The sequence below is a fragment of the Micrasema longulum genome, unplaced genomic scaffold, assembly GCF_059751315.1.
Source record: "Micrasema longulum isolate JH-2025_06_02 unplaced genomic scaffold, ASM5975131v1 h1tg002651l, whole genome shotgun sequence".
NCBI lineage: Eukaryota > Metazoa > Arthropoda > Insecta > Trichoptera > Brachycentridae > Micrasema > Micrasema longulum.
In genome coordinates this window covers 61,464-88,493 of record NW_028279786.1, presented here as the reverse complement: position 1 = coordinate 88,493, position 27,030 = coordinate 61,464, and the positions used below count along the sequence as shown (strand labels likewise).

The following is a 27,030-nucleotide window of genomic DNA, read 5'->3' as shown; positions in this document are numbered from 1 at the left end:
TAATTATGTATAATTCCTTCGGGTTCAAATATTTTTGTCAGCACTCGTGTAAATGTGTAATTTAAAATAAATTTTAGGTTAATGCGCATTTTATATTTACCAAAAAAAATCTGTTTTTTTTTTTTTTAAAACCTTAATGGGGAACCCTATCAACCACCTTATCGATCAATGTAAAATGGTTGAGATTGTTAAGAACGCTTCGGCTTAAAATCCAAATTTAAAAATATGTATCAATTTTTTTTTTTAAATACCAGAGGAGGTTTTGGCGTTAATCGTGAGCTTAATGTCGACTTAAAAACAATACAAAGGTTTAAGAAAAGAAGCAAATGCCAGGTGCCTAAAAACGTTTTATCCGTCTTATGATTCCGTAAAAATAATAAAACAATAGTACTAAATGTTATTAAACCACTTTCCGACTTTTCTGTCTACCGGTTTCGAGACGTACCCGTCTCTTCGTCGGGACACCAATCAAACCAACATGCAAAACTCACTATACACAAATATTTAATAACATTTAGAAAAATGTTTGACCACAAAGTCAATGCTTTAAATATTAATAAAACAACAGTACTTCTCCAAAAAAGAAGCAATCGCAGTAACCAATCATTCGGTGAAAGTTAAACTCCAAGCACTTGTTGATCATACGGCCACTAGATTGTCAGAAGTTCAAAATGAGGTTATGGAATCAGTTCGATTAATAGAACATAATTTTTTGTGTCACCTTTGCAAATGATATATTTATCATTTTTTAAGGTTTTATTCATTTTAACAAACCAGTAACAAACTTAATTGTATTTTTGTTCCCGCAAAGCCGAAGTTTGTCTGTGGGTTAGATTACATTTTTTTTTAATTGTAAGAAAGTACATAGTTTAATAATAAATGAAGAATAAAATATATTTATATGCACACTTGAGTTTCACTTGCTGTTTTTAATAATTTTTTGACTATTTTTTTAATGAATTTAGGTATTTTTTTCGCGATTTTCAGCTGGTATTAAATTGTACAGTTTTGGTACTACACTCCCCATTTAAATGGGACTGTGATGGTGTGGTACTCACAGCCGCTATAAGCAAAAATATAGTGATGGAGATTATCTTGACGATCTCTGTATAAGAAAGTCCAAAAGTCAAAAAAGACCCAAAAAAATTCAATACTCAAAAAGACCCAAAGCATTTTTAGAGTGTTTTTTTCTTTATTTCGTCTACCGTGCGTCGGCGTCGTTAGAATTATTTTTCGCTACCTATTTAAATTTGGGTCCGTCAGCCGATGTAGTAAGCCACTCACTAATGGAGACCATTTGCCCTCCCGAAAAATCCGACAGGAAATGGCGGGATTTAAACGAAAAGGAGCCGAACTACCAAATAACCAGATTAGTAGATAAGTAAAGGTAGTTCACCTGCCTCTTCTAACTTGGCTTATGCGTGATACGTACGAGATTACATCCGTTTGAAAATTGGTTGTGCATACTGGAGTAGGTACCGACTTATATTATCACGGGTTTGTACAGTGCCGTTTTCGTAATATAATATCTCATGGCTCAAGAATGAGGCCTTACAAAGATTGCAAAATATTTTGCTGGCTAAATATAATATGACTTTAAAAGAGGTAAAATAAAAGGTACGAAACATCTTCAACCTGCTTGCATTTGTGAGGTCAACTGGCTTGTAAACGCGTAGAATTTCAAATTCCTTCCTCATAAATATTTTCCTCCGCTGTTGAAATGAATTTCAATCTATTTTATTTTATTTACTTCCATTATTTGACACTTAACATGCATGTCATAAATTTATGGTGTTTTAACTCGTCAAAGGCCATGCTAAAAAAATTATTTACAATCGGTGATGTAACATCGTTTTATCTCAAACAAAAGACAGAGACACATCTTCTTTCTGTGCCATATCAGGTCTCCCCGACGTTGGCGATCACTTTAGAGTAGGCATTCCGGTCCTGCACCAACTGGAACAGCGCCTCAACCCCACGCACTCCCGTCCAGTCGCGGATGTTTTTTAGCCAGGACATCTGTCGCCTTCCAACCCCACGCTTTCCCTCGATCTTTCCCATCATAATAAGCTGTAGAAGCGTATATTTGCTTCCGCGTATGATATGGCCCAGATATGCGAGTTTTCTCTGTTTTATTGAGGACAGTAGTTCTTTTTCGGCACTGGCTCGTCTCAACACCTCCACGTTGGTCACTAAATCTGTCCACGGGATTTTCAGCATTCTCCGGTGAAGCCACATTTCAAAAGCCTCTAATCGGTTCATGGAGTTCACCTTGAAAGTCCATGTTTCAACCCCGTAGAGCAGTACTGACCACACATAGCACTTGACCATCCTCTGTCTCAGTTTTAAATTAAGACTATCACTGCAAAATAATGATTTCATGCCATTGAATGCTGATCGTGCTATTTCTATTCTGCATCTAATTTCCTTATCCGGATCCAGATCAGAAGTGATTTGACTGCCGAGGTATTTGAAGTTAGTCACTCTCTCTATTGTTTGACCATTTATTCGCAATACAGCATTATTGTGAGGGTTTCGGCTAAACACTATCATCTTTATTTTGGCCACATTGATGTTCAAGCCCATTACTCTATATAGACACATCTAGAGACACATACTGTTGAATAAATCCTTTTCCATAGTTTATGAAATTGATAATTTAATTTAATTAATTCAAATTATAATTATTAAAAAACATAATGATGATGAATATTCTAAGAAAAATTACAATTCATCATGCGAGTACATTAACTTACTTTCAATATAGGGCAGACATTTTTTAACTCTTAAAAGGATGTGCTACAAAATTCAAACTTTGATGTGACATCGTGCTATCGCAAACAAAAGACAAGATATTCTGAAGTTCAGACATTTGAAATAATTTAAAAAAAACAAAAATTCCTTAATAACATTCCATTCCCATAATTCATACAAATTATGACATAATTTAGGCCTGTTATGGAAAAATAAATTTAAAATCATTAATAAGCTTGTCATTTAACTTGCGTGCACTCTTGCTCACTGTCAATAACCGACTGATTGAACGAATTCCTTCTTTTGTTTTGTCTCTTTCACACGAACGCTGGCCACAAAACAACGTCTCTGTCATTCTGTCTTCCTTGTTGTAAGTTTTCCTCTCGTGCTTTTTCTCATACAGTAAAACATTAATTGGGGTGTCAAAATCACCTTCATTGCATGGCAAAGAAAAATATTTTTATCCAGCATATTTATATCAATTTTACTTTCTAAGTCCCACGTGAAAATGTCGATTTGATAACAAACAGTACAACTTTATCATTCGAAAAAATATGAGAGGTATGTCGAGTATTGTATCCAATGTTGATTCGTGTGACAACACAGCCATACAAAAGTTAAAGAAATTTCCTAAAAAGTTCAAATAAATAAGTCAATAAAGTTTAATAAAACAAGTCATATTTGTGGACTTGGAAAAACAGGGATGAAAGTAGGCTAAATGCTGTCGAAATGCGATCTCTCAGGCGAATGTGTGGTGAAACTATGTACGATAGATGCACACTTGTTGAGATCCGTACATTATGTAAGGCTGAGACAAGCATTATCGACTAAATCAAAAACGGAGCTCTGGATCCGAATGGACAGCGAAAGAACGGCCAAGAATGTTTACAATGCGAATGTTAATGGATGGAGAAATAGCGGAAGACCGAAAAAGACATGGCATGACCAAATCCAACAAATACTTGAAGATGGACATGTCAAAAGTCGGAACAATCGGCGCACGTGCATGAGAAGATGTATGGATGTAGAGGAAGCGAGATCTGTATGCAAAGATAGAGTGTTATGGCGTTCTATCCTCTCTGCCAACCTTACGGTGAAACGGCATGATGGTTTGTTGTTGTTGTTGTATATTTGTAAACAAACGCAAAGTAATAATAATATTTCGTCAAAAAAATTGAACAAGATATTTTATAAAACTGTATAATTTTTTTTTGTAATTGTATTATTTTGATCCGGGTTGTGGTCCCGTGGTATTATTGTGGACTCACGGGTCAAAGTTTCGAGGCTCAAATCCCACTCTACCACAACTCGATTTAAATTTTTTCAGCACAAGTTATTTACGACTTTTACAAAATGGTCTGAAAATTTAAATATTTGAGTGAATAATAAAAACTCGAGTATTTTTCTTTTTTTTAAAATAAAATATATATCTGAATAAATTGAAAATATAAAAACTTTTTGTTTATATTCGTTATTTTTGTGAATGTATGTTTTTATGCCTCGCTAGAATAATCTTTCCATTACCATCCCCTTAGCAAATGTCATCCTGTAACCATTATTTATTCAAAAAATTGTACCTTTATAATATAATTGCGTCGGAGCTGAAAGAGCATGAAACATCAAAAAGAAATGACGTATGTTTATATTTTAAAGATTCGCCAATTTACGGAGAAGGAATCAAAGCACACATGAGAAAAATATACATTTTAATAATAATTTATTTTTAAAAAAAGTTGACGAACCGCTTTCGGCAAAGTGATTCTCTTAGTCTCGAATGAAATTAAGACGGTTTTTTATACCAATTAACAAATAAAAAGCATTGATTAATAAAGTGTGCGTTTTTTTTACTATTTTTCACCTTGACACAGAAAATCGAGAACATGGTGTATTTAAAGGAGAGATGATGAGGAATTTCAGCCCCACGGCCACGGGAAAATGTAAAAATTAAAGCATTAGAGGATACAGCTAAGTTTCTTGAAAATGTATGAAAAAAATAATGAAGTCAATTTTAATAAAAACGAATTAATTTGCATGACGTCACTAGTTCTTCCGAATCAACCAATTATAAGAGAGTTTTTCCACTGACATTTCTCGGTGGAACTGCATTTTAATTATAATAATAAAAATACTTTTATAGTTTTATTCCACTTTTATTTATAATTTTTTAGATTTTTTTTACCAGTGACTGGGTTTTGTCGTAACCGACCAGTCTGACGATGTCGGTCACGACGAAACCCGGTCACTGGTAAAAAAATTATAAAAATATACAAATTAAAGTGGAATAAAACTATAAAAGTATTTTTATTATTATAATTATAAGAAAGTTGTGACAGGTTTCCGGTTTACTGTAAGAAGGGAAAAAGAACTTGAAACGTCACACACAATGTAATTTTTAAAATGGAAAACTTTAAAAAATCATAGTTTTTATAATACGATACATGAAAATAAAAATAATATTTTTTTGGCTTAGTTTAATAGTCTATTTACATATAAAAAAAATTAGACCTCACAACTTCCTCATTGCAAATGTTAAGGGTCGATACATAAACTAGCCAGCAACTGACGCCAAGTATTTTATCTACTGTAATGGTCTTATACGAGTACCATATACTCGTATGTTTCACATCCCGTCATATATTTTTTCAAAAAAAAATACTATTCAAACCGACGCGACATGCTCTCAGCTCGACATTTGTCTCCGAACTGACTAATAAATTAATAAAATGGTTCTATTTATTTAGGGTACTGTGCGCAAATACTTTAATATATATTTTTATGGAAACAGACGGGTCAAACGATTACAAATATTTCCTAAGTTTTATTCCAATAAACAGAGAAAATTTAAATTATTTAAAGTGGTTTGAATGCATTAATAGTCTTTTTTAATTAATTTTTTATTGGGATTACGAAAGGATTTTCTAATTAAATATCCATAACGGTCTTACAGATTTACCTAAGTTCATGCATTTACTCTTCACAGGATTTAAAAAACTCAATTTGAGATTTCAATATTATACCTTAGATATTTTACGTAACTATCCGTATAGAATTAGCAGTTTAAACATCAGTCAAATTGCTTCTGTTGGAATGGTGAGAGATGATGTTTCTAATATCTTAAGCTTGGGTTTCCTAGGAAAACGGTGCCGATATCTTAACGGCCGTACGAACGGTGATGCGGTGAACGGCCGCCGAAACGGTGACTAGAGAGTGGTTTCCTAGGAAAACGTTGTCATATCTGGCGGCCACGGCAGCTTATCTGTCAAAAATATGCCCTAGAATGCGATCTGTCATATTTGTCGTTATTTATGAATAGTTTGTCACAGTTTTATTTGATTTTAAACATTTTCGAAGGCATGCGACCTTCTCGTGCACGAAAATTGTATTAAAAAAAGAGTCAACTCTTTTTAAGATTTTTAAGACAGTGAATTCAAGGAGAAATACTGTTTTTCGAAGGAAAATATGAGGCGCATAATTACTCTAGTAAAACTCGATTTGGAAGGACACAAACGAGATGAGAAAATACCAGTAGAACTCCAGGGCCTATTTGCTATTCGGTACTGGGGTAGTAATGAGGTATGTAATGAATAATAATTTTGGCAATATGTAAGTATCGTTTCTATCAATTCATTTGACAATTTAAATACGTAAATGTTTGATGCCTATAGATATTAACTTTTGATAAATCTTCCAGATTCAAGACGACTCTGCTGATATACACGAATTTAGTCACCAAACTATTTCAACATCAACATCAATTGGCATGAAAAACACCGGACTATATTATAATGAAGCCAGTGTCCAGAACAAATGTAGTTATATCCGGCTTATTTTGTATGAGAGGATTTCTTAAAGTTATAGGTGTAATAGATTTTTTTTTTTAAATTTATTAATAACAAATTTAAATACAATATTAAATACAATTTTTTACATTTTTCAATTACATATATTTACATTAACGTTTCCCATTACGTAAAAGAAATAAACAATTCATGTGTACATAATGGGGAGTGACGTCTTATAATAGATTATTTTATTTTAATCAATATTATTTTTAGAATAACATAAATAAATTACAAAAAAGATATTAACGATGTTTTCAATCAGTGTTACATAAAGAAGAATTATAGATGTAATTTTTTACTTCTTTCTTAAATATATTGTATTCCTGACTGTACTTTTTATTATCTTTGTTCATTTAATTAAAGAAAAATATTCCTCTGTAAGTATAATGATGTTGTGCAGTAGTTGTTTTTAATTAATTTAATCCATCACAATAGATCTTCACAGGTTGCAGTGACGTCAGGAGTTTGTATACAAGGCCTACTTCACAATATCTTTGATATCCGATAATAATGCTATCAACAAAAAAGGCATTTGAATTGTTTCAAACAGATAAAATATTACTCCCTAGTTTACCTCACCCTTTAGATAATAGTAGAACTTTATTTTTCAAATTTGATCCTGTACTTACATTTAATTAAGTGTGTTTGCAATAATTGGATCAATTCAAAATAATCCTCATTTAAATGATTTCAGTATAATATTAGATGCTCAATTTCAACATTCGAAATTCATTAATGATCTTGAAAAAAAAACCTTGATCAAATTTGGGCACATGATATCATACAAAGTCCTATATCCAAGCAACATTCTAAAACAAAATGTATCCCTAGAGTTAAAAGTTTTTAATGAGAAAACAATTGGTGGGTTTAAAGTGCGTAGCGCCTAAAAATCCAGAACTGTTTGTAGAACCCGAGAGTACTCTAGATTTTAAAAGTATATTTTGTAGATGGTGGAAGATTGTAAATGGGTAAAGTGTATTTGAATTTCAGAGATTCAACAATCTTCACAAGGAACCCATTAGAGAAGATAGTGTAGATCATAAAAATTTTCTAAGAAACATGTCCCTTTGGTTAAAAACTTGGAGACTCTCAATACCTGAGAGTTAGTCTCTAGGTGTACAAAAATTTAAATCCCCCATTACTACATTGGATGCGTTTTCAATGTTGATCCAATATATATTTTCCATGCATAAAGTAGAATATTTACTCTTGAGTAAATTTCAAAACGATAACTTAAAAGCGAGGTTCGGCTGTTATCGTCAAACGAGTGGAGCTTATTATTGTATTATTTATTTGCAAGTCTTAGAGAGTGAGAGAAAGCTTTGATTTAAATGTGCTGTAATATTGCTGGAGTGGAGTGAGGTTTTGGTAGGTATGTGAATATGAGAGTTAGTGTATATGAGTGTGAGGGTGGGTTTGTGGAAAGGGTGAGTGTGTGTTTGATACAAGTGGATAGAAACATCTTAAATTTATAATGTAAAAACAAATATATGATTTATAGTTTATATAATATATGTTTAGTCTCTCTGATTTGATGTTATATGTTAAACTTTTAAATAGTATTCCTTGAGTATGTTGGATTTATAAATAAATATTTGCAATTTGTAAAATATCATAATTACTTATAATCACATCTATATAATAACTAATTTTAGTTTATTTAATCCTGTAATTATTGTTATTAATATCATACTAAATGGGATATGATAAGGTTTGCTGACGATATTGCTATGGTTGCTGAAAGTGAAGAAGAACTGCAAGAGCCCTTACAACTATGGAAAGCATTCTTCAAAATAACTACAGTATGAAGATAAATAAAGACAAAACAAAGCTACTGACTGTAGGCCGAATGCAACACCAGATAAGAGTAGTGATGTCGGGAATACCACTAAAGAACACCAAGGAGTTTCTCTACCTCGGGAGCAAAATAACTTTGGGACGGTTGGTCTAAGAGCGAGGTCGACAGCCGTATACATCAAGCTAGACTTGCATTTAATAAAAGGTCCAAAATAAAAGAATAAAATAATATAGACCTAAAACTAAGAATACTCCTAATCAAGACCTATTTATGGAGTATCTTGATGTATGGCTGCGAGACATGGTGCCTATCCGAAAGAGATAAACGGAGACTAGAGGCTTTTGAGATGTGGTCCTATAGAAGACTACTAGGAATTTCCTGGAGAGACCACATTACAAATGAGGAGGTTCTCCAAAGAATCGAAGGTGGAAGGCACCTGCTCAGGACCTTGTCCGAAAGGCGAGCGAGATGGATCGGTCATGTAATACGTCAAGAAGGCCTGCATGTGCAATGGAGGGGATGACCGAGGAAACAAATTCTAGGGGATGCTCACGCCGAGAGTACCTGGAGGACCTATTAGAGGACGTGCGCTGCTCATCATATGTTGACTTTAAATGAGCCGCACAAGACAGGGAGGAATGGAGGAGAAGAATGAAAGGAATTGCTGCCAGCCAATCCCAGGATTGAGACCAGAGAAGAAGAAGATCATACTCAAATAATTTTAAAAAATACATTACATAATAATTTATAAAATAAAAGGTGTATGTTTTTGATTAAATAAAAATAATATATGCAATAACTACATTTTTATTTGTAACTGATCTTGGTGCGTTCTATTCCTTCACAGGGCCAATTTCTAGTGTTTTGGTGAACAAATCATGATATCATGTAAACAGAAATAAGAGAAAGAAATATTTTTTTCTTTTATTTAGGAAACATTAAGTACTATTACATAGTTTTATAGTATGCAAAATTTTATGTAAATTATGTTTTTAATACCTCTTATGAATATACACATTATTGTTATTCCATTTTGTATTATAATTTTATATCTATTCTTCTCCTTTTTGTAAATCATGAGAAATGGAGTTTATACTCGCATAATATATTCTCTATTGCATAATATTTATGTAAATTTAAGATCATAATGAAAAGTTCTCAAACGATAACGATACTAAAACGATTTCTTGTTTAGCATTAGGTCTTATACCCATATATATGTAACTCATATAATATTTGTACTTTTATACAAATATGAACCAAACTTTTCTTTTTTAAATATCTCTTTGTAAAACAAAAGAACTAGAATTCACTTTACTTTATGTTTTCTTTAATATTCATTTATGAACTTGTAAATATTATAGTAACAATTTATACTGGAACATCAGAACTTAATATTGCTTACTTTATATAAACTCTACAGATTTCTTCTGAAAAATTACAATCATTATACACTTACTTCTTACAGACACCATAATATATACTTATAACTTTCATATGTAATAATATACAAAACTAATTATTCTTTTCTCACTTAAAATTTTTATCTATTTTTTATTTTTTTGTCACATTTAATGTTTATATCTTTTTAATTTATGAAAACTTAATTGGTCTTTTTATGTTAAAAAATTGTTGTTTTTAATACTTATTTTTTATTTTTTTTAAAAAAGAAATATTTGCGTTCTTATGATTTACCCAAATATTTAATAAAATAAAATAAATAAATAAACTACAAACTGTAAGTTCGAAACCAAAATGTCTTCAGCGTTTAACTAATAATTTATGTACCTCACAACACAGTATTGTATAACTTTTAATTCTTTAGGAATATCATCTGCTCCATATCATACAAGTATATGTCCAACCTCTTTGAATCATAATTAAATTCATTTTATTAGTCTGTCAAAATATAATATAGTATTTTACATAGTAACAACAAATATAAAGAATACATTTGTCATTACAAAGCAGACATTGTTATCAATTCATTATTACTCTATTATAGCTATGTAAGTACTCACCTAGAATTTGCATCCATAATTTGGAATCCACAATACATTACTTATATTGACAGGCTGGAGAAAGTACAACATATTTTTTAAAACATTTGGATTTCTGATGCTTTCTTACATTTCGTGAGATTACTTAGCATTAGGTCTTATACGCATATATTATATGTAACTCATATAATATTTGTACTTTTATACAAATATGAACCAAACTTTTCTTCTTTAAATATCTCTTTGTAAAACAAAAGAACCAGAATTCACTTTACTTTACGTTTTCTTTAATATACATATATAAACTTGTAATAATTGTAGTAACAATTTATACTGGAACATCAGAACTTAATATTGCTTACTATATATAAACTGTACAGATTTCTTCTGAAAAATTACAATTATTATACACTTACTTCTTACAGACACCATAATATATACTTATAACTTTCATATGTAATAATATACATAACTACAAACTGTAAGTTCGAAACCAAAATGTCTTCAGCGTTTAACTAATAATTTATATACCCCACAACACAGTATTGTATAACTTTTAACTCTTTGGGAATATCATCTGCTCCCTATCATACAAGTATATGTCCAACCTCTTTGAATCATAATTAAATTCATTTTATTAGTCTGTCAAAATATAATATAGTATTTTACATAGTAACAACAAACATAAAGAATACATTTGTCATTACAAAGCAGACATTGTAGTCAATTCATTATTACTCTATTATAGCTATGTAAGTACTCACCTAGAATTTGCATCCATAATTTGGAATCCACAATACATTACTTATATTGACAGGCTGGAGAAAGTACAAAATATTTTTTTAATATATTTGAATTTCTGATGCTCTTTTACATTTCACTTGAAAGACTTTTATTCTTTCTTTTTCCACTGCTGGTTTTATATTTTTAAACTTATTTGAATTACTTTTAGAATAGCATTTAAAAATAATATATTGCTTTTTTTACCACAATATGTTATTATTTTTTTAAGATGGTTTTTTAAATTAACTTAAATTTATTGTCTTTTTTTCTTTAAATATCTCTTTTTACAAAGAGATATTTAAAGAAGAAAAGTTTGGTTCATATTTGTATAAAGAACTAATATTTTATGAGTTATATGTATATATATGAGTATAAGACCTAATGCTAAACACGAAATCATTTTAGTATAGCATACTTGAGGATTTTTCATTATAATCCTAAATTTACATAAATATTATGTAATAGAAAATATATTATGTGAGTATAAACTACATTTCTCATGATCTAAAACACGGAGAAGAATACATACACCGCAAGACAAATAAATTTACGAGTTCTCAAAAAAAACTAAAATTGACATATAATGAATTATTCTTGATATTTAATTAGTTTTTTTTATATTGTTTGACATATGTGATGACTACTCGTTATTTCAAGGTTAAAATAAAAAATCTTAATCATGAATTGTACTTAGAAATTGCCATTATATATCAGGTATCAGATTACCCGAACCTTAGAGACCCATAACGGTTCATTTATGGTCGAGTGTTTGTGATGGAATAATAAAAGACATGTTATTTTTTAATTCATATTTAAGAAGTAGGTTCTTATCGCTTTATTTTAAATTAAAGTATTTTACATTTAAACATATTTATAACATTTAAAAATATTTAGTACTTAGTGAATTCACCTTTATTTTTTATAACATGTAAAATTCTATTATTTAGAGAAGCGTAAAGCGAATCTAAAATTTCTGATGTTATTTCTTCTTCCTAAACTTGAATTAAGTTTTTTTTTAATTCCTCAATGTTTTTTGATTTTTTTTTCCCGACTTTTTTTTTCATAATCGCCCATAAATTTTCTATCGGGTTCAAATCAGGGCTATTCCCGGGCCACGTCAACGATTTCAAGCCAATTTTCTCCTTGAATTCATTGATCTATAAAAAAACAATAAATTATTTATCATGTGGTCACAAAATGCATTTAAAAATATATATATTTGTACTCACAGTGCGGGCTCTATGGCACGGCGCAGAATCGTCCTGAAAAATTGGGTCCGCGGTATACTGCGTAATGTCCTCGATTGTTGGAATAATATGTTTTTTTAACACTTTTTTGTACTGAATGGCATTCATCGTACCCTGTACAAAATTTAGAGGTCCTAAACCGTATGCTGTCATGCACCCCCAAATCATCACGTAGGGTTTAACGGTTCGAGTGACGCACGACGGATGATATCTTTCCCCACGTTTTCGTCGAACTATCTTTCTGCCGTCTGGACCAAAAAGGTTGAATTTTGATTCATCAGAGAAAACAACATTTTGCCAATCCTCCAAGGTCCAATTCTGGTGCTCTTTCGCCCAATCCAGTCTAGCCTTCTTCATTTTGTCCGTGAGTAATGGTTTCTTTGCGGGACTCCGTGCTTGGAAACCATGCTCCAACAGCCGCCTGGACACTGTTTTTACTGAAAATGTTGATGTGCTGGTAGACTGCACCTCTGCGTGTATTTCAGGTGCCGTTAAAAATCGATCGCGCATAACAATTTTTTTTATTAAGCGATCATCTCGGGCAGATGTCACGCGCCCCCGTCCGCTTCCTTTTTTCCGTTCTATGGATCCAGTTTCTTGGATTTTTTTTAATAAAAACCTCACTGCACCTTCTGAATACCCAACTCGACGAGATATTTCACAATTAGATATGTTTTCTTGCGACAATGTGATTATTTTGGATTTTATCGCAATCGACATTTGCTTTGCACTTTCCATGATTGTTGTGTTATGTTCACTCAAACGCGGGTAAAACAAGACTGTTGAGACATTTTAAAATGTAAATATTGTAGAAAGGTGACACATAGTGTTCTTAATTTATTAAACAAAAGAAAGAGGTATCGATAAAGGATTTCTTAGAAAAAGGGTTCAGTAAAGTCAAGGGGCGCGGTAGCAGGTAAACTCGTAATTTTTTTTGTCTTGCGGTGTATAAAATTATAATACAAAATGGAATTACAATAATGTGTACATTCATAAGAGGTATTTAAAACATAATTTGCATCCAGGTAAAAATAGTTTGCTCATATTTATTAGTACATTTTTGTTTTTATGATCAGTATTATTCTGGGAAGTGTTCATTTCAGGGGAGTGTCTGCCTTCCTGGAGGTGGATCTGGTGAGTCCGAAGTAAGTACTGCTGTGGGTATGGTGTCATTGGATTTTTCCATCACAATAGTGAAGGTAGATTTCAGAAAGTCTTGTCTCCCGTCTGTTCTACATTGTATGGCGTTCTGGAATGGTCTTCTGTGGCAGTCAGTAAATATAAATACGTGGCTCGTGTTGAGAAGTTCTTTGTGGATAAAGGTTTTCTTTGGACTGTGGTGGATGCCTGGTGTTTGTCTGATGTCTGCGAGTCTGAGTCGTAGGTCGTTGACGAATGTCCCCTTGTCCTTGCATGTTGAGGCAGTGAAGAAATCGCTCGGGAGCCTAGTAATTTCTGCTGGCAAACATTTGAGTTCGACTCGCACAGCAAATCTAGTAGTACTATCGGGAGAGTATCTACCCTCTCACTACTCGTATCTTGATCTGCACTTGGGTGAAAATAATTTTGTAGTATGTACTTATTCTGAAAATAAAATTCACAATGAATATACAGGAAAGTTATTGCAACCTACCTTATGTATCTAAATAAGAACTTATTACTGGTGTTTATGGAGTTGCTATAAAACTAGTTTGAACTTGTCTCAAATATAAATGGGAGCTCATTTACATACCATATTATTTAATTGAATTCGGTGATAAGAATCCTGGAACAAATGTATTAATAAGTCCCAAGTATGTCTACATTTAATCGTTTTTCTGTGCCATAAGTTTACTCATTAAAAACAATGTTTTGAGTATGTCCAAATGTTTGCAGACAGGCTGGATTTCCTCCCTAGGGAGTTATCTAGTTCTAAATTTGTTGCAACAGAGAGGGAAAACATTTTCGAGAAGGGAATATGGAAGTCTAAGCACTTACAGGGCTTATGCTCTGTCATAGGCTGGTTTAAGTAGGCATTTTACACATTGTAACATTCTCCATTCTGCCTATGTTTTAACATCACATTTCCTCAACTCTTCCATCTGTTTTCTTTTGTGAAGTAAAAGAGCTGAAACTTTTATCATTTGGGTGAGATTTATTCGCCTGAACCAATTCACCTACGACGCAAATTCAGTATTCCCTTCTCAAAAATGTTTTCCCTCTCAGTTGTAACAAAAACTGTTTATATTGGTGACTACTCTTTGGTGTTTGTAGCTTTCTAGAATAAATAAATGTAATAATTAATGCAGAAAAAATATTATAGTAATGTTTATACAAGAATTACATTGGTATACTTATTTGTATCCATCGACAAATTTGTTGTATTCATTTCATGTTCAAAGGGCATATTTTATTTAAAATTCATCAAACTTACTCTGTTAAGATTATGTTCCAGGCATTTTTCTTGGCTCTTTAATATTCATGGAGAACTCCTTATTTTAAATCCCACCCATGTGACTTTTAATCTGAAATGTTGTGTGTTATTTCATAAAATGTCAACTTCAAAATAGGTTAGGATTTGGTAAGGTAACCTAATAAAAAGTTTGATAATGTCCTTACAAGACAAAATGCGTCACATTTTACACCCTTGTAAATAAAAAAAATAAAAGGATAATTGAATCCAATAAAAGCATTTCACTTTGGATACCTTACGAAATTTTAATACAGAATTCAACCAATTATCTGCAGACACAATAAATAGGTTAGGATTCCTTGGAATCTATTACGTATAAACAATGTTATAATAAATGTTTTGAATTAGAAAAATAACATTATGATAGATGCTTAGCTTTTTTCTTGTAGCTTATAAACATTTGCTCTGTTATTTTTATATGATTCTATTGTTATTTACATTTTAGTACATACCTGATATTTCAAGCGTTGTCCCGATATTTCTTCACGAACTTTGTTTCAACTCGACTTTTTAATAGTCTTTGCCCTTCCATTACATAAATCGTCATGATTTTTACAAAATTAATCAATATTTCGTCATTTTCAACATTCCGCACCACGTTTGCACTCATTTTGACAGCTAAACGGTAACCGCTTCGCGACAAAAACCGTTCGAAAACAGTTCGCACCGCTGTGACGGCCGTCCTGCAAATGGCGGCACCGTTGCTTCGACGTTACGTTCACGGTCAACGCTCTCTAGGAAACCGGCGCCATTGATTTACATAGTCAACGTTTTAATGACGTCATCCGCCGTCCCGTGACGGCCGCTTTGTGACGGTACCGCTGTCTTAGAAAACCATAGCTTTACCCTTAAATAAATAAGTTTGCTAAAAGGGTGCAGCATTATGGTCGCGGTGGACTTTTCGGTATCAGGGCCTCGATTATGATGGGAAGATAAGGACGTCATACCTTCACCGTGACGGTATAGCTGAAGGCAAATTCTCTTGAGCGATTACGAAGATACACTGCCGACCCCCCCCCCCTCTTCAAATTTTGGGTAGGTACATCGATAAAAAACAATTGGAAGCGTACGTCACGGTACACATATATACGCTCTTAAATGACATAGTTACAGTATGAAGTCATAGTTGAAGATAAAATTCTCCAAACTGATTACGAAGATACACTACCGATCTCCCTCACCATCAAGTTTTGATGTAAGTAAACCGGTTTGTATCGACGGGTCTAGAACCTCTCGATCTATATCTAAAAAACTATATTTGACATTGGCCTTTTTAGATCCAAGCTACAGAACTTACAGCTTGTCAAATAGACGAATAAAATGTTCTTATTTCTTATAATACTGTTAGATATTTAGACAACATATTTTTTTACCTTTAATAAATGAATTCCTATAAAATATATGATGTAAACATAAATAATGTGGCGTGTAACATAAATAAAGTAATTATTTAAATTTTCCATCCCTTATATAATATTAATACTCATGTAAATTTATGAATTATTTATATTTCTTGCTTGGCTGTATTCCGTATAGCCGTAAAAGCCCATTTCATACAATACCAAAAATCCACACCGTACGATAAAATAACAAAGAGTGAATTTACCGTTACTGAATAATAATGACTATTTTTAATTTAGTTGATGGCAGGAAAAAGCACTAGCTAGTACACCATGAAGACGACTAATTTCTATTCCATATCCTTTTACGGAGTTAAGAAAATAATAAATATCAATAGCATTAATTTAAAAATACTTGGTACACTTCCACTTATTTGTTTGACCAATTAGCGTTTTTACCCTCTAATGGGCATTTTCAGACCAGTCTAAAATAGAAACATAAGTTATTACATCATATAAGTTATATATATTACATAACAACGCCCTATTAAATGTATGCCTTTTATTTCATTGCATATTTCATTTAACACTTATTTTAATGAATTCGTAAGGTTAAGCCTAACGCCTAATTTCGGGCTTTATGAGTTAACCTTATTTATTTATTTATTTTATTTGGGAAATCAGCAGTTCGACATACATATTTATAGTAAACAAACAGATATAGTGTTTAAACTCAGAACTAATAACAGATTTCCACATAGTATACAAACTTAGTAAAGAAAGAATATTACATATCAAATAAATACATATAATTTATACATATAAAAATGTTATTTTCATGTCCTCGTAAATATTATTTAATAATAAAATATTTTTTTTATATTTATTTTAAGAACATTAAGTCACTGTAAATTGAGCGGGATTAGGACAAGAATGCTCGAAGAGAGGAAAAGGAGGGGAAGGGAGATGTACATATTTATTATTATAATGTCTACTAAGTTACATAATGCATTTTTAGTGTAAATCTTAAATCTGACAGAGTGATGTTTGTGTAATCTATATTTTTAAATTTTGTATTGTGCACTGAAAAACTCCTACGAAAAAAAGCATTGTTAACATACGATGTTTTACTTATTGGTACATAACTTAATTAACTTATTTACCTTTTAACGAATTTACTTTTTAACTTATTTACTTTTTAACTTATTTAAATAAGTTTCGTTGTTGGTTTCTGCCGAAACTAGAACAAATCCAAAATTCAGTTTCTGTTTGGGCAAAAAATCTTCTTTTAGTCGGTCATCAAAACTTAGTAAGAAATCAGTTTAAATATTTAATAACAATCCACTTATATTTTAAAGTACAGGTAAACGTTGTTTTGCGCCGGTTCGATTTACGCCGATTCACTATTACGCCGGTTGGCGCTGGTGTAGGATTCCCCGCTTCGGCCGACACCAGACAACAGTAGGCGCTGCGATTCTAATAGCAGACACACTTTTACACGCTGTTTTATTCTATTGACGTGTACACAAGGAGCCTATTGTGAGTGTGAAATTGTTTCTGAGTTAGTTTTCGTTTTGTCTTTAAGAACAATAAAAAGGTATGATTATATTTTTTATTTTAGTATTATTAATATTAATAGAATATTTAAATATTTGGAGCTTATGCTATGATTCTGCAAGATAGGAAGCAATAATCAAAGCAAATGAAATTGGATGTTATTTTAAAGAAATGTGTAAGAATTTAATTTAACAATGACCCAGTGAGTTGGTATTTATTATAAAAAAAAAACATTTTTTATATCAAGAGATTATTATATATTTTGTAAAAGAATTTTAACGGTATTTATTAAATACATTTATAATTTTTTTTAAATATAGGATATGTATAAAATAAACATGTTAGATTGTTCTTAGAATTTCGACACGGAACCTTACCTTATATCTTTCATTATATTTGTGTTCATTTGACGCCGATTTTTTTACGCCGGTGTCCCTCGGAACGGAACCCCGGCGTAAAACGACGTTTACCTGTATTTCATTTATTTTATTCACTATGTATTTATGTAAGATTTATTGAAACACAAATCCCAATTTCATGGAGCAAAGTCCTGTGTCAAATTAGACCGTGTCGTGTGAGTGTAAACGATACGTGTGAATTGGTCAAAGGGTCATTCCGTCTGGTCAGTGGTCAATAGCCGGGTCACCTTCGTGGGAATAATAAATCTATGAATTTTTATCAAATCACAGGAAAAATAAATTGCGAGCAACTTAAAAGATAACGCAAATGTGTTTTTTCACTCACATTATTTACTTTTTACAATCGACTCTTTGTCACTCCGGAGAGCTTTTTGTGACACACAAAGCCTTTGTAATCACAAATATTACTTATTTATTGCTCTGTGACAGTGGTGATGGATTTTAGATCCATTTTCTTTTACAAGTTTGTAAATAAAAATACCAAAAATATTTGCAAGAAAAAAAGTTTTATCGGCTTCTTATTTCAACGAAAAAAAGATTGATCGTAAAATATTTTCACATTTTGATGTTCATTTCTTCATTCAAAAACAAAAACAAAAATCCATTATTTATGTATATTGACGGTAAAAAATAAAAAGTTTTAAAGCGACATGTAGCAACTTTAGAGAAGACCCAATTAAAGTTTTTTGTATTTTTTAAACTAATAAAAATAAATTTATACATACGTATTATTTTGGCATAATTCCTACATTCAAATAAAAATTTAAAATATGAGTTTTTTTATAAATAAAAAAAAACTTTAAGTTGCTCTTTTGTAAAGTTTCTACATGTCGCTAAGTAACCTTTTCCCTTCCATTGTCGATATGTATCTCAAAATATTTTCTGAGGGGTCTATAGTATGTATGTATACGTAAACTTCCCTGTCATACAATGGATGGTATTGTGCTAACCTTATCAAATGTTACTAGTTGTATTTTTCACTCTGTTGTTTCACTCTTCGTTTCACTCGTGTGCTTTTTCCTCAATAAATATTGCCTTATCCAAATTTCGGTTCAATAACTACATTTTCTAACATAAAAATGAACTGTTTACAGAAACAATTAGTCAATTTTAAGGAAAACACTAGGGTTAGATTTTTTTGTAGGCACACTTACCGGAACTTGCGCATAAAGGAAAAGATAGAACATTGAATTATTTGTATTCAAGTAACCTCTTCTTTGCTAAAATTTAAATAATAAACAGTAATATTTAATAACGTTTTTTCAAATATTCGCAAATGTTGGTAAAATAAGAATAAGAGTAAATAGATGTTTAAATATATATATTAAGAGTAGTTATACGACGAATAACAATGTTTCCTTTTATAAAAATTAATTAATAGACAAACATTGAAATGGTCATGTTGAACATTAATAAGCTAAGACAAAATCATTGACTTGTATGTACGTTAAATAAATTTCTCTTTGAAACACAGTACTAATTACAGCGTACATTATTCAGAAAAGGTCCCAAATGTAAACAATGAAGAAACTCAAGTTGATATAACTTTAGTTGGATATTCAAACAGTATTCTGGTATATAACATTATATTAAACCCTTGTATTATACTCAGAGTAGAGTTGAAACAGCTTGTTTCAGCTCTCCTCTTTTATTCATTTTATTTGTATAATGTTTTGTGGTGTGAATTTGGACACCGAATTGTAAACTGTTCTTGTTTCAAAATGGCCAATCAATATTTACGAAAGACTCTTTTGCTATAATTTATAATTACTGGACGATAAAGCTTAACCAATATATTTTTATTGATGAACATACAAACGGTTGATTATAGCAGTTAAATTTGTTTCGCGCGTATTTTTCCAAATAAACATTCTTAATTTTAAAAATAGTATTGTTCTTTTTTGTTTTGATTAATCATAATCCTCAAATACCACACTGCTACAACTTACCTTGACTTCTGTTTCAACTTATCTCGGTACTAGGAGAGTTGTAACGAAGGGAGTTTTTTCAGTTTTAACCGATTTTTATATTGACCCTGCTTATTTTTTCCTGTTATTTTATTTAGATTATTTAGTGTATAAAGTTGGCTACGTTAAAATGTAAAGTTCATTGAGGTATTATGTATCTTTTTTGGGTAATACCGTGTATGTTGGATTTGATCCGACGTTTCGGCTACCATTGCAGGAGCCATCTTCAGGGAAAACTGTGTGTTTTATAAAGAAATGTATGTGTTTATGTACTAGTAATTTGTACCGTGTCACAGTCAGCAGTAGGCACATTTCTAGTTTTGTGGGAAAGAATAATTATGTTTATGTACTAGTAATTTGTACTGTGTCGCAGCCGGCAGTAGGCACATATCTATTCGTTTTTGTCATATGTAGTGCTGGGAACCATGTTGAATTTAATTTAAGCCCGTCGTCATTGTTTATATTATCTGGATGTCTGTGTATTTCAATTGCCTCTTTTATTATTCGTGCACTATAATTACTAGGTTTATGTAGAATTTTTGGTTCAAAGGCGAAAAAATGTCCTGTGTCTATAAAGTGTTCCGCTATTGCGGATTTGTCTGGATGCCTAAGTTTACACGCTCTTTTGTGTTCGTCAATTCTCTTCTTTGCTGCGCGCCAAACTAGAAATGTGCCTACTGCTGACTGTGACACGGTACAAATTACTAGTACATAAACATGTGTTTACATTTCTTTATAAATCATACAGTTTTCCCTGAAGATGGCTCCTGCAATGGTAACCGAAACGTCGGATCAAATCCAACATACACGGTATTAAGCTAGGGTTTCCTAGGACAGCGGTGCCCGTATTTTAACGGCCGTAGTAAACGGTGATGCGGTAGACAGCAGTCGTAACGTCGACTAGAGAGTGGTTTCCTAGGGAAACGGTGTTAAATGGTGTTGATAACACCGTTTTCCTAGAAAACCACACTCTAGTCACCGTTACGACGGTTATCCACCGCATCACCGTTCACTACGGCCGTTAAAATACGGGCACCGCTGTCCTAGGAAACCCTAGCTTTACCCAAAAAAGATACATAATATTGATAACAGTGACCGTTAAAACCTTCGCACCTATTCATTGAGGTAGTTCTATATTAGGCTGAGATATACTAAGTAATGTAAAAACTGTTTCAACACTCCTCAGTCTCCCCCCTAGTTATTTTTTTTTCATACATATTAGAGAAACTTCGCCATACAATTAAATGCCCTCACTTTTACCGCGTGCAAGAAAACATTTTTGTATCCGATTTTCCGCATCACTAAACTTCCTCGTCACAAGAATGATGGGCGCCACGCTGAGACGCAGACGGCTAACTTTGAAACTAGCGTTGCAAGTTTGATTCCCGCCAGTTGCAAGTAAAAAATCCAATAAAGATTTTTTTCAATTGGTCTGGGTGTTGTGGTGTACTTTTCATTACCTCCTTCCATATCCCCTCTTTTCCCTTGCCAAAAAGCCTCTAAATAGAGGCTAAGCGGGTTATTTTCTTTATAAATAAAATTAAAATATAAAAAAAGTAATAATAATAATAATTACATATAATCTCATTTTAAAGCTCTATAAATATCAACAATATTTTAAGTTTGTCCAAATTTTTGTAGACAAGAACTGTATCAACTCCCTGGGGAGCTGTGAATATTAACGTATTACGACAGAGATAAATAACTTTTTTGATAAGGTGATATAGAAATCTAGGCATCTACAGGGTTTATGACCTGTTATTGGCAGGTTTAAGTGGCCATTTTACACACCGTGTAACATTCACGATTCTGCCCATATTTTAACATCTTTATTCCTTCAATTATTTTATCAGTTGATATTTGTGAAGTTAATGAGCCGAAAACTTTATTTATGCGGGTGAGATTCATCTCATTAAATTATTTCACTCACATACTAGGCAACGCCTGAAAATTCATTTTTTTCAATTTCGATACTTCTTTATGGACCAGGTGGATTAATCAACAATATTTTAAGTTTGCCCAAATTTTTGTAGACAATGACTGGACTCAACTCCCTGGGGAGCTGTCAATATTAACATATTACAACAAAGATGAAGAACATTTTAGAGAAGGTAATATACACGGTGTGTAAAGTTGCCACTTGAACCAATCAATGACAGGTCATACGCCCTGTTGATGCCTAGACTTGTATATTACCTTCTCTAAAATGTTCTTCATCTCTGTTGTAATGTCTCCATAAATATGTAAGATATTTAATGAATTATTATTTTCAAACGTGTTGTTATTTGCAAGGTGATTAGCGAATTCAGAAAAGTTATTATTACTCAAACACCTCATGTGAACAAGAGGACTTATTAGAACAAGAGAACATAAATTTATTTTAGTTATTTAACACAAACTAAATACATGGTTGTTAATATTTAACATGGAAAATCATAAAGTTAGAGCTTCAAATATTAATTATAATTGATAAATCTTATAAAACACCTTAATTGTGAATAATGGGAAAAGCGAATGAATAATGTTTAAAAAATACATCAAACTATGAAAATGTTAACAATATTTTGTACATAATGTTATTTGTACATTGGCGGGCTTATTGCCAAATGGCAATTTCTTCCAACCAACCAATAAAATAAAAGTTTTATTTTTATAATTCAAGTTACTGAACATATTCAATAGAAAAAAAAGATTAAAAAGCTAAAGATATATAAAAAAAGAAACAAACGTATTTGTTTATAAATTACCTTAAATCAAAACTATTACTCAATGAGAAAAAGGTAAAAATAGGAAAGAGGAATGAGGAAAAAGGAAAGGAGGAGAGATTAAGGAAGAGAAAGGAGATGTTTCTCCAGACGTGATTTTTATATATATATAGTTGGATAATTTATACAGCGCCATTTTTTTGAAAATCACCTCAAAACAGAGATAATGTAGTAACATCTTTGATGGTGGATGGGAGATGATTTCACAGTCGAGCCGCATGGACACAATATGAGTTAGAGAAGAAAGAGGAATTGTGGATGGGTATTAAGAGAGTGCCTTGAGAATTAGAACGAAGAGGTAAACCATGAACTGATAAGCGTTGAAATTGTTCACGCAGGTATATAGGAGCGTTAGGACTATGAAGTACATTAAACAGAAGTGAGAGGGAGTGATAGTCTCTCCGCTGTCTAATTTTGAGCCATTTCAGTTGCCTACGATAATCAGAAATGTGGTACGATACGTCTAATCAAAAACGATAATACCTACGATAATCAAAAACATCCTTATCGCATCAAAAGTAGGTCCATTCCTGTGCTCCTTTCCTTCATTAAAATATTCTAACTTTGAACAAACTTGAATGATATTCGTTTTTTCACTATACAGCCCGCTTTTTGCTAACATGCATCATTATATGCGAAAAAAAGAATGGGCTAACTATTACGTCATTAACGTATAATTTCACAATTATTGAGTTGATAAAAATATCAAACGCCAGTATGTCCACCCAATTTTTTTTTTTTGTTTTACAAAACACAAAGAAAAAAAAATTGTTGTTGTGATTGTGTTGTTGTTGTTGTTGTGAAAAAAGTGGATTGTTGTGGACATACCTGCGTTTGATATTTATCAACTCAATTGTACATTTCAAAATATATATCTTTCCAACTCTATGGGACTTGTTCCTGCTGCTGTTTTGAGTTAGGACATCACAATATACAAATCAAATGTGTTAATCAAAAAAAGAAAACACCTAATGAAAGATTCCGATTTGAAAAATTATTTCCTTTAGATATATTTAATTTTATTTTTCCGTTTAGTAAAAAAAACGCGGCATTCAATCGATATTGATAGAATCACCATTTAAGTGTTTAACTTTTATGTGTACTAGTTTTAAAAATATGATTACGATGTTTGTAACATTATTTATGGTTTAAGTAATTTACAATGTGTCACCTACAGCAATTTTAACATTTACCCATGATATGTGAAGAAATTCGCTAAACAAACTCACGGAAATATCACAAAGAAGGTGATAATACGCTTATTTAACGAAATGGAACTTTCTGAATGTATTCAAATTTGACTAAAATTGGGGCATTCATTTCCCTTCACATTTTTGGCTTGATAATTGTATTTGCGTAGAATAAAATGATATCCGCATTCGCAACTGGTACCCATGTTGTTTTTTTTTTCATTTCTTTGATGTGGAAGATGGAAAATTATACATTCAAAAACTTTTGAATCGCAAATTGCGTAGCCAAAAGCCTTTTGTAAAACGAAGGTCTACACATTAGAATATTTTATTTTACTTTGACACGAAAAATATAAATTTATATTAATATATTACATCAGAGACGAAGAATATTTTATGGTATGGATAGTAAAAGTCTAAGCATTTACAGGGCATATGACCTGTCATTGGCTGGTTCAAGTAGCCACTTTACACATTGTGTAACATCCATTATTCTGCCTATGTTTGAACATTCACATTTCTTCAACTCTTCCATCTGCTTACTTTAGTGAAGTAAAAGATTTGAAATCTTTATCATGCTGGTGAGATTCATTATTTTTTATCTAAATAACTCCCTAGGGAGGAAGTCCAGCCTATCTGCAAACATTTGTACATACTCAAAACATTTTTTACTTGCTGTGTAAAATTGTCTTTTATGTTTGATCAACTATATTTCTTCAATTTATAATATCAAACATATAAATAGTTTATCGGTCAGCATTTTTCTTCCCAATATTACCTTAAAATATTTTGCCAAAAACATTAACCATTTAAAGCCATTAATTTCAGGCTGATAACATTATTATCAATTTATTAAGCCTATTTTGAGCTATACTTAAATTTATTCAAGGTTTCAAATTGACAAGCCCCATGGCGCAGTTGGTTAGACGGCTAACTGTGAAACCGGCTTCGCGGGTTCGATGTCCGTCAGTTGCAAGAAAAAAATTCAAGAAATATATTTTTTTAAATTGGTCTGGGTGTTGTGAATTTTTCATAACCTCCTTCCATATCCCTTGAATTTCACATGCTGACGAGCCTCTTAATAGAGGCTTAGCGGGTTAATCCTTTTAAACCCAAAATATTTAGTTTAATTCATACTATCTTATTGAAATTCATTGAAAAAGCTTTACCCACCGGATAGTTATATTCTTTATTAGCTTAGATTTCTAAATTCCCTCTTATAAAATGTTCTTCGTCTCTGTTGTATTATATTTCTTTGATAACTCCGAAGGAAATTAAATCCATTTCTTGTCTACAAAAAAATAAACAAACTCAAAATATTGGAAATTAATTTGTTATTAAATTTCGTTGAAAAATTTTTAAAAACATTTTCGTTTGATATATATTACAACAATTCGGAAGATCATTTTCGAAAATAAATTATATGAAAGTATTGGCATTAACACGTCTTAACATGTGTCATTGGCTGGATTGTAAAATTGATTAATCTCCGCATATTGGTATATTCAAATATCCAGACTTGCTATTTTTTTCTCGCTTACGAATTAATGTTAAGTAAAAGAGCTTAAACCTGTATTAATGAGAGTGAAATTCTGCGGAATTCTGCGTAAGAATACCAGTTAGTTCAAACAATATGAAATATCTATTAAGGGATTTCACGGCATAGAGCCAGAAGTTTTTTATCATGTTGAACCCTGCCCATATAAGAAAATAATGAGCAGGTGCATAAAATTTAGACCTTATTGTGTCTTCGCCATAATATTTTGTCTGTTTCAATTACTATTACACCTTTATTTCGGGTGTTTGCCGGAATCGAAATATTGCATTTAAATAATAAAACTAATAAGCTAAAAAGTTTGGAATTTCTAGAAATGAAAAAAAACCGTCCGACAAAATTTAAATATAATTCATAAATTATGAAAATTCTGCCGATGTTTAAACATGCACATTTCCTTAACTCTTCCATCCTTTGACTTTTGTACAGTAAAATAGCTAAAATCTTTATCATGTGGGTTAGATTCAACCGGCTGAACCATTTCACCTACTAAGAATGGTGCATGTTACACAAAATGTAAAGTAGTCACAAAAAACAGCCAATGACAGGTCCTAAATACTGTAAATGCCTAGACTTCTATATTATATCTGTTGTAATAAATCAAGATCTAAATAACTCCCTAGGGAAGAAATCTAGCCTTTATTATTACTCGGACTTACTCGAAGCATTGTTAATAAATAATCAATTTAACTTAAGTCAAAGCCCTATTTGTAATATTTTTCCTATTCAATTTAATCCTAATGTAAACACGAATATAATGAATAAAAATTTAAAATCTGAATAGCACCTAAATCTGGCAATGAGCACGCCTATGTACATATGTGATAAATAAATATAGAAAGCGCTTTTGCGGTGATTTTCCACAAGAAAGGCGCAATATCAATTATCTGGAATAAATAAATAAAATAAATACATATAAAACTCCCTACACACACAAAGGGTAAATTTATAATGAACATCAATATCAACATTGTAGCGAACTTTTTAGATTAAAGTTGTTGAGTTCTTTAGAGTGTTAGCGGTTTACAAACAGTAATTAATCATAAAATATTCAATATAAACCGCTTTCCATCCGCGAAGTTCAAGTTCAAAGCTCCTTCAAAAGTGTTGCAAAAGCTTTAGTTTTTCATCTAGAAATTAATGATAAATTTTCAAACAATACAAAATACTAAAAAAATATCGAGTCTCGATATTTCAATAATCATTATCAATTCCCTACTCGCAACCAGTGGGGCATAGGGTGCTGTATTAGAATTAAAATTGCAGCGTTTATATATTATTTTTGTTACGTGAAAGATAAGGTGATCAATTTTACCCTTCACGTGCCAGTCGAGAATCGATAAAATATTGCAGTATAAATG

General features: G+C 31.6%; 1 long non-coding RNA gene across 1 annotated transcript; it reads right to left on the bottom strand.

Annotated features, from left to right (window-relative positions):
• Window positions 1-13,438: 13,438 nt before the first annotated feature.
• On the bottom strand, window positions 13,439-15,608 carry LOC148271784 (uncharacterized). Its single transcript, XR_015825017.1, has 3 exons — window positions 15,329-15,608; window positions 14,838-14,928; window positions 13,439-14,008 (listed from the first exon to the last, which is right to left on the bottom strand). It is a non-coding gene; the product is annotated as an uncharacterized LOC148271784 (long non-coding RNA).
• Window positions 15,609-27,030: the final 11,422 nt, after the last annotated feature.